We start from the raw sequence: 11,529 nt of genomic DNA, 5'->3' as shown, positions 1-11,529 counted from the left end.
AAATGTACTCTTTAAAACAAGTTGACCAATTGACGCAGGCTGTTTGTATTTAAGGGTCCTGAGAAATGTTTAAATTGTATAGTAATTTTTTTAATACATATTATACAGCAAAACTATTTTTTTAAACTGTTGTTTCTGTAAAAAATAAGTGTATCAACTAAAATTCATTCCGTGATTATTTATTTGCGAAATTGAAAACTGCTGCTGAAAATTAACGCTAGCAAAGAAGTGAAAGATTGTTACAAATGAAATTAATCGAACCATGAAAAAAATCGTATAACAATCGATAAAGTTGTGAAACGATTACATATGAATTTGCGATCTTGACGCGCGTTGTATATTGTGTGTCGAAAAAAGGAGCATTACCTGCTCTCTTTTTTTGGCAGACTTCTATGATGTTGGATTTATAAATCTTACACAGACTAGGTATGTGGTTACTACATTGAAAAATCAAAAAGTGTTTTAAAGTAAATCCTAATATAAAGTATATTATAAATATCTTGCGTCAGCTGGCATATTTTTTTAGCATCTTACTAGGATTTGACAATTTTTTTTAAATATTCATAAAGAGATAACACGCTGTCTCTATCTACATGTACTACTAAATAATCTAGATAGCAGTGCACGAAGCCACATTGAAAACATTATATTTTTTAAAAGTAGGAAAAAGGCGACACCCGTTTATATTTCAGAGAAAATATTCTTAAAATAAAAATACAAGTATTTCTAAAAGGATGTCTGAGATTTCATGATTAAATAAATACATGTTAAATTTAAATAAATGATTATGCTATGAAAACATACAGAAATATAAAAAATAAATATCAATAACTACCCTACATATATCAATTTTGTAATACAATATTCGAAGAAAAATATTGATTTTTCTTCGCAATATATACTTGAATATAATATGAATTATATGCGTCAATAAATAGTGTTAGTTTATTGTTTATTTATTAATTTTATATTGATTGCAGTGGAACGTAAACTCAATCAATTATAAATAATTAATGTCTTAATGTAACCGTGATTAATGGACGTTCGTAAAGGTAGTAATATACTAAATGATAAGGTTTGCTCTTATTGATTAATTAAACATTTTCTACGGGTGAAAATGTTGCTCAATCATTGGATTAAGTTGTTTTTTTTTCTTTATAAGTTTAGATAACGTGAAATTTGTATTTAATATTATTATTTAAATAAAGTTGCGTCACGCAAGATGTAAATCGTTATCCCGTCTGAATATAATCAAGTTTGGCAACAAATAAAACTTTTACGTGCATGCTAAATGTTTAACCGAAAGAAACATTTTCTTATTTGTTTAGTTCTTTCGAAGGATCTTCAGTTGTAGTAATTGATTCAAAGGAAAAACTTTTAACAAGCAATGAATTTTAAAAGTTTTTCCTGTAGTGATTTGCGATTACGTGAGGTTTCTATTTAACGAACGTAGAATGGCAGTTATACATATTATTTTTGCTGTTATAGTTTTTGATTAATATCATTGAAATAATAATGAATTTTAAATAACACTTTGCGGCTAGATATTAGTGAAACTGGTTTAATATCTCATTTCCTCGTTTTGATCATGCAGTTCGTTACATATTCGTTGAAAATGTGTAGTACTATGTATGCGCAATAAAATGCATACCTAGATGTGGGTAATACATGTACATATTAAATATCTGACTTCAACTATGGAATGTTAATAATCGTCTAAATCTAGAATCAAAGCAATATATACTATGTATAATGTATTTATCATGTATTATCCATATGTATACAGTTTAAGACTTTTGTGCTATTATCTCAAAAAAGAATGTATTTTTTTTATAAGAATTGTAGGGAAATGTCTTAAAATATTATTGAAATAAAATTGTAGGTAAATGTGATAAAATATTATTAAAATATATTGCAATTGTTGCACAAACTAATATAAATAATGATAAATATATAGTTATTTTAGTTAAGTTTACTTCAATTGATATATAACTAAACCTGACTTACTTCAAACAATTTCTTGAAAAATTAATTTAAATTTTTATCTGAACCTAAATATTACATACTAATATATTTTTAAGAAGTTATCGTTATTTATATTTATTGTAAATAATCATATCTTAATTAAATATATGATTATTGTAAATAATAATATCTTTTATTATGTTTATTATTTCAAAGAGTTATTTATTTTATTAAAGTCAGTGTCAAAAAAATATATTTAAGAATCTTCTACAAATTAGATAATAAATAAATGTATTTATTTCTATACGTACTATATTATTAGATATTATTATCCACAAGTATATTATATATAATCGCTGTCAGTAGGTTTTAGTGTACCAACAACACGGTTTTTTACAGTAACTTGAAGGCGGTGACAAAGTCTCTTGATACTAAAATTCAGGTCGCTATCATCTACTCTGCTTTTTGTAAATATTAGACTAATTTTTTGTAAACTAAAAAACTTTGCTTTCTCGAGTGGTTTTGTCGACAACCACCTGCATTCAATTCAACATTGCCAAAAGTCACATTGTTACATTTTCTAGATCTTCTTGACCGGTAAAATTAATTAATATTAATTGTGTAAAAGTGTTTTAACTAAAAATTACCCTTGTCCAAAGTTTTCATCTGCAGTCAGTAATCGAAGCAATTTTTCAACATCACATTTCTTGTTCATGTTTTAAGTATTATTTTTATATATTTAGATTTTAAATTCTATTGCAAGCTTAAGAGTTGTATGTCCGGATATCAGGAACTACATAAAAAATAGTCATCGAATCAAAAAAGTCACCAGAATTTTTAATTTTTAAATACTTTGTTAAAGGGAAAATATCAACACAGAACGATAATTATATTTGCGAAGAACCATTGTCTTTTAAATTAATATCTGATGCGCATACATCTCTTCTAGTAATGAAAGTGATTTACATGTTATATAGCAACGATAATTCTGATGAAGATATGTCATAAAAAAATTTACGTTTTACTAATATTAAATGAACAAAAAATTCGAAGCTATTTTTTAGAACTCACTGTTTTATGGTTATATATAATATATATTTTTAACTTAAACCGTATTTTTTTATGTGGTATCCTATGGAACGCATATATATCATATAAAGCTAAAGGTGTAAGGTTATATACAAAATGCGTCTTAGTAAGTGTTTATATAGCCATGATGTTGTTTATTTAAAAAAAAAATGTTTGTATTGTTTTCTATTTTAAATATTTAATATTTATATTCATATATTGTTCAATAAAATTATTTTAGTTTAGAAATGGTAGCTCCCAAAAATCATACTTTTAAATCAAAGCTCCCACCCTTATCGAGATAACCGGATATGGATCCGGAAGAGCCTCGTACGGTATCCCGCTATCTAGAATTCGTAGAGATAGACGCATGGTGGTGCAGGAAGTTGCAGTCGGGCGCAGGTGTAGGCGGCAGTGTGCGTCGCGACGCCGCCGCGGACGCGCGTCCGCCCACGCCGCCCTTCGCATTGTTTACGGAACTAACTCTCTATATTTACGAAGCACGAAAAAGTTTCTACCCGAAAACTATACTGTTACTTTACATGAAATAAACAAATACGAAGTGTTCACTTTAGGTAATGATAACAAAAAAGTGATTTTGAAAAAGTTAAAAAAAAAGTTTATATAAAAAAGTGCTTAAATATTATATCTTATATTGTTATAGTGAATCAATTAATTTTAATGAAAAATAATCAACGTATATTTTACTTGCTCTCATATTTACACATATAATATTTATGTTGATAAAATCTAACTCTACTCAAAGTTTTATTTGTATACTATATATGTATTATAACATATTATTTGAAACAATAATAATACACTTTTGCAATCTTCATATTGTAATATGATATATAAATGAGCATTCTAAATATTTTTTTAAAAGGCACTTCTCAATACAATATTTTCATTTGATATTTTCAATTTTTTATTATTTTTAAAATATTAAATTTCTTAATGCCTAGATAAAATAAATTAATTATATACATTAATAAATGTAATATAAAATATTATTATGTAATTTCAATGAACCATTGTGTAGTTATTAATTTTCTGCTGTTTCAAATAACTTGAAATAAATTTAAGCAGAACAAATAGTTGGATTATCAATTTTAAATTAATGGTATGGTAATTCAACAAATGTTTTTTGATTCCATGGTAGTACAGAGAACCAATATTGTTTAGTATTTTTAAAATACCCATACAAATAGAGATACATGTGATTTTTGTTAAAATTAAACTCAAATGACTGAACCACCAAATTATTATATATTAATTTGTTGCTTCCGTCATTTTCTATATTTTAAATACTAAAATATCTTTATAAATCTGATTCACTATAATATATAAGTGTTTTAAAATTTAAATCTAAAATAATAATATATTAAAAATTATAATGTTTTGAATTTTAGAAACATATAACTAATGTACAGTAGTGTTTGTGTTATTGTATAACTTATACTAACCATTAACTTAGCATTAAAATAATTAGACAACGCATAATAAACCATATCTATAAATATATAAAATAATCGTACGAATCGTTGTGCATATCTGTTGTGTTTAGTGTGTATTGTAAATGCAAATCAAACTTAGTTTAGTCATACTATAATAATAAAAATATTAATCAATCAAATAAAATATAATATAATAATCGCAGAATTCGTAGTAAAATTAAAAAGTGATTTTTCGTTCATCTCTCAGAAGAACAGCTGCGGATAACGCCATTGTCCAGATTTTTTAAAGGTGAGTACTTTTTATTCAAAGCATTGTTCTAAAAGGAGAGCTTTCAGTTTACTCAATTGTTATTGCGGTTATGAAGAAGACTCAATAGAGTGGTAATTACACCCGTGGGGTTGCGCGAATAATTTTAATCTTCTCCATAATGGGCATTCTGCGGAAAAAGCACTGTGCTTTAAATACGCATAAACAATTTCCGCGAAAATTTAATTAGAAAATTAATAAATATTATATTGCACCACTTCTTTATAGGTCGATATTTGTGTCGGTGTGTTTGTGCTCTGCACGTGGCGCAACTACGTGTGAACGTATTACTTGAACTTGTGCCATAATTGAGCGCCTGAGAGGCGTTAAATATGTGTTAAATGTTTATAAAAAAGTTTTTGTGACATTAAAATTATCTTTTTAATAGCTGGTTGTTGATAGCTTACTTTAAATATAATTTTTCCGTTGAAAAATTCTCGGTCTAGACGGGCTAAATTTTCCGGTATTCTCTTATTACTTATTAACTACCGCTATCCTTTCTATAACCATTTATGCCATAAAGTCTGATATTACGAAGATGCTATAAAAGCTATATAATATTTATGAACCATCTTATAATATATATAGTTATTATCTGAAAAATATATATTAAAAAATAGTAAGCAATTGTTTCTTAATAGAATGTTTATTATTCTACTTATTTTCACTATCAAATATGATCGAAACTGCAATGTAATTAAAGTAAAACAATCTATCAAATATTTAGAAGCAAAATTTTTTAGATTTTTTTTACAAATTACTCATATGTATAAATGTAAAACAAATGTAAGAAATTAGCTAATTTGCAACTTTATACATAGTCGCATACTTAAATATTAGTAATTTTATTTAAAAATTAATAATTTTAATAAAAAAATGTAAAAAACTGTATAAATATAATATATGGACATGTTAAACATACATACCAATTTCGGTCAATTAGCTTATTTATTAATTTATTGCAGTAACGTTTATACCAGCTAGCATGTTTTTGTCTAGAAGTGTTCTTCACATAAAACAATCATTGAATTTTGTCTTCAAATTTGTTTGTTTTAGTCATTTTTATTGTAAATCTGGATTTTAAAATACCCTCACAAAAAAAGTGTTATTATGTATTTATTCCAAAAGGGAAAGACCATTCCTAGACCTTTTTATAAAATGTCTTTCAGAACCCATTGACTTTCAGTGTTCTAATTTTTTTTTCATATTTCTCGAAAAATGAGAAAAAGATCCAAAATTTTTTCAGAAATTTTGATATATGAAGAAAATATATGTAATTATTTATATTATTCAAGTTTATAGCATTGTGTATAGAAAATATTTTTACTGATTTTGATTACAGAAATTTGGGTCAAAATGAACCTTTTCACGGCGAATCATATTAACCCTTTCACTACGCGCCATTTCGAAATTTGTTAATATGAAGTGGGCACCTATTCATGGCATATTTTACAAGATATTATGGTTTAATAAATTAAAGTGATTTACAGTCTTAAATTATACTAAATAACCATATTATTAGGCTCAAGGGTTTATGGCACCTTCAAGTGCCCAATCAGTACTGACAATTTTCTTGATGACTTCTATAAAAGCCATAAAGGGTTAATGCCTGTACATTATATTAAAGGTATTAATTGAAATCTTATTTTTTTTAGATAAATAGATCTCGAGAATACTCGAGAATTTTTTACATATACACGTAATATACAGTATGTATTTATATATGTAATTTTTTTTTACTTATCTTATTTCCAATATCTTGGGTCAATATTTATGCATGTTTTTTATTGAATATTTTAGTCAATACTTAAATATTCAATACATGTTCAATTAATGGTCACTTTCTATTACATGATATTTTTGGCATGTTTATCAAAAACAACCTACATCTTTTAATATGATTTACTTTACATTTACATAAAAATATTGACAACATTGTTTTATTTAGCCGGTGAATTATTCCTTGCCAAATACTTATTAAATATGATCATTGCATTCTTATTATGTTGACAAGAAATTGTTTGAAATAGTCTAAACAAAATGTTTATTAATCATAATTCCTAGGTCGGTCATAAAACTTTTATTTTTAAACAAAGTTTTCAGAGATTGTAATGCATATCTTTTGATTAACTACCTGCTGTGAATGCAGTTGTGAATATAGCGACATAAAACCACCACTTGTTTTAAAAATTGCAATGGTAAACAATTTAATAATATTGTTAAAAATTTATTTTTCATTAAAAAAACATGGTATGATAATTTTAGATAGACCTTCAAATTGTTCAAGAAATTCTCGATTTTTTTCAAAAAAACTAGATGTGATATTAAATTTATGATTTTATTTTTAATGCATCTGCTACAGCAATCTAAATATGTATCTGAAGTAAATATTATTATCTAAAAAATATCTGGTTTTTTTATCTTGAATTATCTATTAGAAAATAAATGCAAATTAAATAAATTATTCTAAAAATGTGTTATGATGTCTTACGCATCTCATTTGTCTAATTAGGAGATGTAAAAGAATGTATTTCTTCCTAGTACATTTCTCTTAAGTTTTTAAAAAACCTAAAGCAACACTCGATATATTTCATTTTCAACCATTGCATTGAAACTTCAATATATAATGTTTAAGTTGAACACATATTTTTTTCCAAACCTAGAACATTATTAAATCTGAATATGGGATTATTTTTTGTTTAGTACACATTTTTTAAGAGATATATTAAAAACATTGATAAGTATATCTTAACTAATTAGTTAAGCAAAGAAGCAGTCAGCAATATCATATTAAGGAATAAGCAAATTTAGGCAGATTAGCAAACTGATTTTAAATCAAATTTTTGTTTGAAAAAATATGTTTCTAAAAAATATATTTTTAAAGATATTTGGTTTACCAATAGTGTAGAACCTAGATATTAAAATTACTATATTAATTTTCACAAATTCTGTATCAAGAAATTCATACGATTTGTAAATATTTATTTCAATAAATACATTTGGCAAAAAAATATTCACAGATGGCCTTGAATATTCTAAAAAGTCTGTGAAAAACTAGGAGATATTATACTATTATCAAGAATATTCATCTAGAAAATTGTGCTCTTATTTTATTTTAACGTATTAATATCAACTACACATTTTTATTATCCTTCCTACAAAATTTACAATAATGAAATACGTCAAACATTTTATATAATATATTTTTGTTCAAATTAAAAAAATATATTTAATGAGTATTTTGCTACAAAAGTTTAATTCCACGGTACTAAGAACATTTTGAAGCAAAGCTACAAATCAACAAGATATATACGTACTTTTAAAAAAGTATATAACCACCCCTTCGGAAATATTCGAAAACTCGACAAAACCCCACTGATTAAATGATAAACTATATTTACGACGTTTGGCAAGAAACTAGGCAGGCAATTCGCAAACTTTCTCCTCAGGTAATTTTCTCCCAATTCGGGGTGAGATTACGGGCGCGGTTATCGGACGATCGTACACACATACACACGCGTGCCCACGCAGAGACACGTGTACGTTCCGGCCGGTGGGCGCGCGCGTTCCGGATCGTCCTGGCGCGCGTTCCGTTTAAAGAGTTGCACCGGCTTATTGATTCACCTGCGCCGGCCGCGCTTTGCTTTTCCAAGTTTTCTAATCAAACTTTCAGTTGTAAAAGAAAAACAGTGACTTTGCACTTGTGCGCCCTGGAAAAGGTCGGATGCTATACTAGCGTTTGTACTCGCAAAACTTTGTATAATTCCGTTTGTGATTGTTAATCTGTCTCAATTTGTCCGTTTCGCCCCCGCAACTATTTCCATTAAAGTAGCCAGAGGCACGTTTTTAAACATGTATTAAAGTTTTCATGGGATTTGTGTACTTAGTAGTTTTTCTTATCCTTAGTGTGTCGTCACCTATCAGCAGATGCTAGGCGACATATTAGGTAACAGCAACAGTATACAGTAAACTTACTAGAGAATGGATTATAACGCAGCGTTTTCCCAAAGGAGAGAAATGGACAGCGTATTTTTATTTTCGCCTAAATAATCCTTAAGCAGCTTGTCGTATTCCCAGATGTCACAGATTAACCGAATCAGAGCTTTTTATTATTGCAACATTTAGTTTATTTAAATGATGCAGTCATCTATTTCATGCAATATAATTCAGTAGAGTATTTACAATTGTAGGTCATATTTAGTATTTTTAATATTTCAATATTTTACTCATATGGTCGTAATAGTTACAGCATTAGATTAACAACAATAATAATGATAATGGGTTTTGTCACGCATTATCGTCACAGTATTTGTTTTTTTTTATCATTTACAAATAAATAAAAGCGGTTTTTAACAAAAGATACACAAATATTACATTACTAATGTAAAAAAATACTAAATAATTTTAATTATGTTTAAATTACGCAATATAATAAACGAAGAGTTGTAGTTGTGTAAGCCATAGAGACAGTGGAGGTTCGTGACGAAAATATAGGGGTGCTACTAAAACCATTTATGATTTTATTTGCATGTTTTTCCAACTATAAATAAAAAATCTAATATTGATTTTTAGAAAGCAATAAAATTGTGTCATTGCTGTAAACACTCGATTATCAAGCGTTTATATAAAGACTTTTTGTAACAATATTACGACTGAGTCTACATCTAAACCGAATTTTGACCAAAACAATTATCACTTCTCAGAAGGCACTGCGACGGCACGATTTTATTGCTTTTGACGTAAATTTTTGCCTTCTGAGAAGTGATAATTGTTTTTTGCGCTCTCTTATTAATCAAAATTCGATTTGAATATACTTTGATCAGCCCTCTTATATTAGAAGTCCATAGTAATATCGGTAAAGATAGCTATCATATTTTTAAAACATAGTGTAATATCGAAATGCAGGCAAACTATAGAGCTATATGTGAGATGCGATGTCTGTATTTATTCTTCCGCTTATTTTCCCCTGAGAGATGAATTTGTATTTTGAGTTTGTATTTTGAAATTGAGCTAATAAAACTTCTAAATCTATAATTAGTTTTAGAGCTTTCATTAGGTTAGGTTTGGGTTTGAACAGAAAATAAATGTTTCGCAACTGTTAAATTTAATTATTAAACTAAATAACTTTGCCTTCAATATAAAAATAAACGTTTAATTAGCATTATTACCTTGGAAACACTTTAATAATAAGATTCTCATAATTTAAATCAACAGCAGCGCACGCTGACATTAGAATCGCTTCTGTCGTCGTAACTCTGGATCATGGTCATTGCGACCAATGAACCTTGCTTTAGCACTGAAGGTGCAATAAAGGCTAAATCTTTGATATCATCCTCTGCCGCTTACATCTAACGATAAACATATCCGCATACTATACTTCATACATTATTCAATATCATTCTCAAAAATATAATAAAGCGCCATATTAGTTAATCGTATAAAAATGCATTTTTTTAATAATCGATTTAAATTAAAATCAGTATTACATCCAATATTTTTTTAATTAGGTTGGAATCTATAGAATTTTAATAACTAGTGATTTGCATACATCTATAGTTCAGCAGAATTCGTAATACTATCAACTTACATGCAACTTGTAAAGATTGAGTAACTTCGACAGTTTTACGCTTGAATTTGTTTTACGTGTGTACTTAGTAACTGGTGCTATGATGCGGGTGTCATCTAGCTGTGACAATCTTCATCCAGTCGTGTCCGTGAACGGTTTTAGCGTGATTAAGGACCTCTTTTGTGGATATTGAATAGGGTTATACGCGAGGGACTTATGTGTAAAACCCTTTTTAACAATACGGTACAAGCGACTAACCATCGAGATTTGAAATGTCATATGTTACGAAAAAAGCTAAAGGATGAAAGTACTAAATATGTTTAAAGGAATTTTACCTCCTGGTGTAGATAAAAATTTAAATTACATGGAAAGGTAGATTTAAGTAATCTTAATATCGGTTAATATGATTTATTGCCAAGTCTATAATATTTGAATAATTATTAAAGTCAAACATTTGTAAGATAATATATTATTAGGATTATCAAAAACGTTTATTTAACAACTTTTTATGATTATATTTACATATTGTATATAGTAACAAAAAAACCCATAAAAAATACTATCTCTTCTAATTTTTTCCACTTTATTTACATAAATAAAAAAGGTAAACATCTCTTTTGAATTAAACCTTTTTAAATAATAATGTAGGTACTTAAATACTATATTTAGGAACAAAGCGCGATTTTTTTTATATGTCATACAACGAATAAGAAATATATAATTTTATTACTATTGTGATTTACATTTTAGGTAAAGCTAAACATGTCTATGCAACTTTACCCTTTGACTAATATCTTGTAGTTGGGATCTGATGGTAACAGCTTTCAGTAATTACAGAGTGGTAACCTCAAATGTAAAATATTTTATTCCGAACAATTTGCATACATACATAATTACGCTAAATACCACTGACGTTGAAAATTTCATTTTACCAACAATAATGCATTTTAATTAAATATAACATTAAAAAAAATGATCCATTGTGTGACACCGATTAAAATTCGTCTAAATATTGATTTTTAATGTAGTATTAAAAGCTTATCTATTATTAAAGCTCGTTGGAATTTTGTTCGAGATAATTGAGGCCTCAGAGATCGAATTCGCAAAGAATGTTCAAAGAGCAAACGCGAATTTGAGTCCGCGATGGAATCGCATAAAGTGGTCCA

At 27.3% G+C, this 11,529-nt stretch overlaps 1 protein-coding gene across 1 annotated transcript in view; it reads left to right on the top strand.

Annotated features, from left to right (window-relative positions):
• Positions 1-3,430: 3,430 nt before the first annotated feature.
• Positions 3,431-11,529, top strand: part of LOC148227268 (uncharacterized) — a 60,277-nt gene continuing 52,178 nt past the window's right edge. The window contains exons 1-2 of the mRNA XM_088202589.1: positions 3,431-3,608; positions 4,601-4,779. The gene's annotated coding sequence lies outside the window, so the exon portion shown is untranslated. The remainder of the gene's footprint in view (positions 3,609-4,600; positions 4,780-11,529) is intronic.

The sequence above is a fragment of the Plectrocnemia conspersa genome, unplaced genomic scaffold (genome assembly GCF_051122295.1).
Source record: "Plectrocnemia conspersa isolate PC_06_02 unplaced genomic scaffold, ASM5112229v1 ptg000013l, whole genome shotgun sequence".
In the NCBI taxonomy this organism is placed as follows: Eukaryota; Metazoa; Arthropoda; class Insecta; order Trichoptera; family Polycentropodidae; genus Plectrocnemia; species Plectrocnemia conspersa.
Note: the sequence above shows the minus strand (reverse complement) of the source record. Positions and strands in the feature narration are given on the sequence as shown.